Genomic DNA, 6,361 nt, shown 5'->3' with positions numbered 1-6,361 from the left:
TTAACACTCATGTACATTGAAAAGCAATGGTGAAGCCATTGTGAAGCTGTGCTTTGCTATGGTGCTTAGGCACAGTCCTCTTTGTGTGAACAGGCTCAAATGCCAGATAATCCTAATCATCCAATGAAGGAAGTGTGGCGAATATCTTAAACTGCTAGAAATCCATTCTATATGGCCATTTTGTAAAGAAAACCTTCCCAGACAAATGATACACATGCATGATGTGCTGTGCTATCCCAAAGCATATTAAACTCAGAAAACTCAGGCGTTCTACAGCACAGTAACACTCTCTAACATGACAGTGGTATCACATTCCTATAAGGTCTTTAGTGATTTCACATGCCGGTGGCCTCATAGACTTACCTTGGATCATCCTAATATAACTGTGAATCAGATCAATAAAGGGCACAATAACAGGACACATCTTGCATGGTCTGGCTCCTAAAGATTCTACAGCTGTCCAGTGGATTAAGCTTAGTGATTAAAAGCTTAAGCCTCATGGCACCGTGGCTGGAGCAGGCGCCTCTGGCTCTGGGAATGTGCTATGCCAGGCAGGCTGGTACCATCCCAGTCTCCAGGTGCAGCATTTTAGATCCTCTACTTTATGTTGCCAGAGATGGATCCTGTCTGTTGGATAATTTGAACAAAACCCTGATTTTAAGGCCTCTAGTCATCTACTGATGCTTGTAGAACAAGGAATTGAGAGCACTTAACTTATGTGAAAATCTGAAATTCTTCCTACAAAATATGTTTTAATTGATTTACTTAACAGATAAATGTTGTGGGTGTGTCTTCAAAAATTGATAGAAATAATTTTTACTTAATAAATATTGAGGTTCATGTTTATTCCATTCTTTTTTTTAGATTTTTAAAGTTTTAAACATGTAATCATTATTCTTTTCATAACTGATTTTTAATATGGAACATATGGGTCTGGGACCAGGCTATAAAAATGTAAAAGGAATTTGAAAAGTTCTAAATATTTATGAAGGCCTGGTAAAAAGTTTTCAGTTCAGTTTTAATGAGATCATATTACAAAAATAAGTTTAAATCATTTTAATTTAATAAAAACAACCCAAGAACTGTATCACAAACACACACTTCAAGCGAAAAGCAAAAAAAAAAAAAAAGTCTTTGACATTTTTCAACATTAGTTTTTAACCATATTTTTGTGTTTGTGATTTGCAATTTAAGATGAAAAATAATCACTCTATGTTCCGCTCTGTTGGGTAACACATAGGAGGAAAGGTCACGGCACATGGAAAACTCTATGGAACTTGCAGGAAGCACTCTGGGCTCTTTGTATCTCTTTACTCAATCGTTGGCTCAAACGAGGCAATTGGAACCCGAGTGACATTTGGGATGACAAACAGAGTGACACACTGGATATGTGCACAGAAGAGCACAGCTGTGAACCGGGTAAACAGGCAAACACCCACACGCGCGCACACACACACACACACACACCCATGAACCCAGATGGATCTGTGTCACCACCAACAACTTAACTTTACTGTCATAGTCAAGAATGAGGAATGAGTCGGAGGCCTGGGTATCTCAGCGAGTAAAGACGCTGACTACCACCCCTGGAGTCATGAGTTTGAATCCAGGGCATGCTGAGTGACTCCAGCCAGGTCTCCTAAGCAACCAAACTGGTCTGGTTGCTAGGGAGGGTAGAGTCACATGGGGTAACCTCCTCGTGGTGGCTATTATGTTGTTCTCGCTCTCGGTGGGGTGCATGGTGAGCTGTGTGTGGATGCCTTGGAGAATAGCGTAAAGCCTCTGCTGTAACACACTCAACAAGCCACGAGATAAGATGCATGGACTGATGGTCTCAGACGAGAAGCCAACTGAGATTCGTGCTCCGCCAACCGGATTGAGTCACTAAGACACCACGAGGACTTGGAACACATTGGGAATTTGAGTGATGTGCCTGGCTTAGAATTTAAATATACAGTATTGCATGTTATCTGAATGAAAAATTAACTTTCATGTCTGATGAAGGAAAATAAATATACACCTAAGTGTCTCTCAATATGTAGAATGACATTACATGAATGATAACAGCCTCTTGGAAATGTATGCAATTATGTCATGACAGTTTTGCATTTACAGAATTAGATTGCATTAAATTCCATAATACATAGAATAATGCTTAGCCTTCAGCTGTTTGATTCACACACTTATGTGCCCTTCAAGTGGAGTCGGAAATATCGTAATTATGAGTTATGAGCACGAATGACCAGGCGAAGCCATAATAAATATTTGGGATGTTGGAATTCTTGACGATACCATAGTTTCCGAGTTGGGACATTGAAAGGGGCTTGTTGACATGAAAGATGATGGAAACCAGTGGTTTTGCAAAATTTTTCCAACTTCAGTACTTTACATAATATACATTTGTCATATACTGTATGACAGTCAACTAATGACTCACCCTTCATGGTTTGTTTTAAGAAAATTAATAATAATATGTTAGATACCATGCATATACACTCACTGGCCACTTTATTAGGTACACCTGCACATCTACTTATTCATCGATTATCTAATCAGCCAATCGTGTGGCAGCACTGTAATGTAAAATCATGCAGATATGGGTCAGGAGCTTCAACTAATGTTCACAACTACCGTCAGAATGGGGAACAAATTTGATCTCAGCGATTTGGACCATAGCATGACTGTTGGTGCCAGACGGGTTGGTTTGAGTATTTCTGTAACTGCTGATCTCATGGGGTTTTCACACACAACTGAAACCATCAGAGTATAAAGGGAATGGTGTGAGAAAAAAAAACATCCAGTGAGCGGCAGTTTTGTCGGTGAAACAGCTTGTTAATAACCATACTGTTTTTATTCCCTAAGCGTCTGCATTATGACACGAAAGGTGCCCCTGGCGTACTCTCATTGATGTGGTGAGAAACCCTATTGAAAAAACGTTGACGTCAGTTATCAGCCTTTGAACAATATTTTTTTGTGCTTAACCTCAGTGTTTTATAATACTTATAAAAATATTTTTTTGGATATTATATTATACAATCTTATATAATATTTTAGATCCTCTAACCCAACCCCATTTCTAAACCTAACTGATAATCAATATAAAACATGAGTCGCAATATTCATATTTTGAAATACATCTACTAAATAGATCTACTATTTATAGATATTTTAAAGCACCCAACCGCACATTTATGCCTAAACCTAACCAGTTCTCAATAATAGAAAAGACGTTACAAGCAGATAAAAGAAAGGTACGATCATTTATTTAAAGAAATTCACTATAATAATATTCCAAACCATACAATGGCATTATGTGAGTAGCAGAGTGAAACTGAAGGTTTCAATTGGTGAAAATATTCCCCCTCTGTGAAGGAACTGTCATCCTGATTTTACCGGCATGTCTTATTCAACAAATAAATAAACCGATAAAAGGCCATTGTAGAAACGTGAGAGCCAATGGCATAATCGTTCAATCTCTGACATCAAATCCATGTCATTACACTTGAGGTGTCAAATTTATAATTTGTTATAACAAAATTGTTGCAGGATGTGTTACGGTGGACACCGGGTGACCACATAAAATTATAGTATGACTCTGAATACACCTGGAATGAAATGGGTCACTTCAGCAGTGCAGGATGTGTAAAGACAGATTAAATAAACAGATAAACAACAGATTAAACCACTGTGAATAAATGTTGCTAATTTCAAATGAAACAAAAATCATACCCCCAAAATATGTCACGATGAAAACATTGTACCCCAACCTATAATGAAATTATGCTAAAATTCAAATGCCCGTTGTGTCAGTCATTTGACATCGAAGGTTTCTCATTGAAACGAATGCACTTGATGGATGTGTTGTAAAACTGGTGACAGAGGCTACTTTTGGCATCTGTAGATTGACGTGCTGGACTCTTGCACAAGCGTCAGTCTTTTACGTCTTGGGAGTGAGAATGTGTTGCCAGAGGTCAGAGGAGAATGGCCAGACTGTTCCAAGCTGACAGGAGGGTGACAGTAACCCAAATGACCACACGCTATAAAGGTTCCATGCAGAAAAGCATTTCTAAGCACAGAACATGTTGAACATTGAGGCGAATGGGCTACAGCAGCAGAAGACCCCTGCGGGTACCACTACTGTCAGCTAAGAACAGGAAACTGAGGCTGCAGTGGGCACAGGCTCACAAAAACTGGACAGTAGACGACTGGTAAAACATTACCTGGTCTGCCAAATCTGGATTTCTGCTGAGAAATGGTAGGCCCACTGTAGCCTCAGTTTTCTGTTCTTGGCTGACAGAAGTGGAACCCAACGTGGTCTTCTGCTGTTGTAGCCCATCCGCGTGAAGGTTCGACGTGTTCATTCTGAGATGCTATTCTGCTCACTACAACTCTACAGAGGGGTTATCTGAGTTACCGAAGCCTTTTTGTCAGCTCGAACCAGTCTGGCCATTCTCCATTGACCTCTCTCATCAAAAAGGTGTTTTTGTCCACAGAACTGCCAGTTGTTTTTTGTTTTTCTCACCTTTCTCTTTACTCTCCCAGGAGATCAACAGTTATAGAAATATTCAAACCAGCCCGTCTTTTTTCCCCATTCTGATGGTTGATGTGAACATTAACTGAAGCTCCTGACCCATATCTGCATGATTTTATACATTACACTGCTGCCACACGATTGGCTGATTAGATAATTGCATGAATATGTAGATGTACAGGTGTACCTAATAAAGTGGCCGGTGAGTGTGTGTCATTTATAAGTAATGCAGGTTTATTAATGTATGTTTATTCACCGGTACAACAGAAAAAGAGCTTTTGCCATTGTTCATTTAATATTTGTTTAAGTTTGGCTTCTTCGTATTTTGTTTCCCAACTGAACGCATGATATGTTGTAGCAATGAATGCCCAACTCTGAGGTTAGGGCTTTCCAGGTCCACTTGAAGGCGCATTAATATATCATTACCTATAGAAAGAGGTTTGGTGCTCTTGCAATTAATCAGTCCTATCAGTCTTTTGACACTGAAACCATTCCAATCATCATCTGACCCTCAGTTACTATCAGAGACTATCAGATACTTAAATAAGAGTTTACAAACAGGAAACAATAATGTGCATGGTCAACATGTGAAATGAGACTAGGCAAATAATGTGAACTGCATTTGCCATAATCCCGTCCACAAATGTGAGATGCTCTTCTTCTCCCACCCATTCTAGTTTTGCCTGCAGTGTTTGCTAACTACACTTAATCCTCTAAGTATCAGGATGTCTTGAGAAACAGAAAAACATTTGGTGGGTAAGCCCTCACAGCTGAGTGAGGCTCCTTCATGAGGAAGATCAGGCTGGAGGAGGGTCAGTTTTCTTAGAGCTTAGTCATACGTTGGTTAAATTCTGCCACTTTAAGATCAGGAGAAACTTGTTAATCCTTTGAATTTGCTGGAGTGAAGGTGCTTGCATGGGTTCCAAACCACCCAAGCTCAAGTCCCAATGTGTGAAAGATGCAGTAATGATTGTGTAGTTACGAACTAAACTCTGAGCAGTGTTGAATCTAACAGTATTGTGTTGAATGATGAATTGACCAAACAGTTAATGAGTTTAAGTAGATACACTCCCTGAATGATGATCGATCATTAGTGATGACACCTGCTGTTAACAAGCAGAATCTATAGAAGGAAACAGGAACAACAAGAACAGGAAAACAAGAAAACAAACCAGCAGATACCACAGCAAGCGAATCTGTCTAACTGAGATTTACATCAACTGCAAATAAAATATGTTATTAGACAACAATCTTTCAATATGTTGTGAGAGGATGTTTAAGAAATGTGGGTAATTTTGTTTTTCACATGTGTGCGAAAGTTATTTTTAAGAGAGGTTTGGCTCTGCTTAGTGCTGCTTTTGTCATTGTTTCATTTGAAGTCACCAATACGGTGATTAGTGTTCACTTTGTTTAGGCACTTTAGATAAGAGCACAGCCGTTTTTGTCCATCCAGTGCAATATTGTTTGCAAAAACAAGTGTACTGCATTGTAGTGGAGAGAAAATTTTTGGTTGAAGTAATTATTAAGGCCTAACACAAAATATATTTCAGATTCACATTTAACTTAATAAACACATACTTGAGTGATGTAATTTAGATCGGGCAATATAATATTGATGAGACAAGCTGTTTCTTCCTTTAAAGTACATATATTTGAGCTATCAGTAAGACACACAGACATCAAGACTCAAGTCTGAGTTGTGGTGACGTAGTGGGCTAAAACACAGGTTGTCACATTTACGCATTTGGCAGACGCTTATATCCAAAGTTGGAACTCTTTACAGAGTTCCCACTATCATGGAAAACTTAAAAATATCAGGGAATATTAAAA

This window comes from Xyrauchen texanus, chromosome 6 (assembly GCF_025860055.1).
Source record: "Xyrauchen texanus isolate HMW12.3.18 chromosome 6, RBS_HiC_50CHRs, whole genome shotgun sequence".
Classification (NCBI taxonomy): domain Eukaryota; kingdom Metazoa; phylum Chordata; class Actinopteri; order Cypriniformes; family Catostomidae; genus Xyrauchen; species Xyrauchen texanus.
This window is presented reverse-complemented; position numbering follows the sequence as displayed.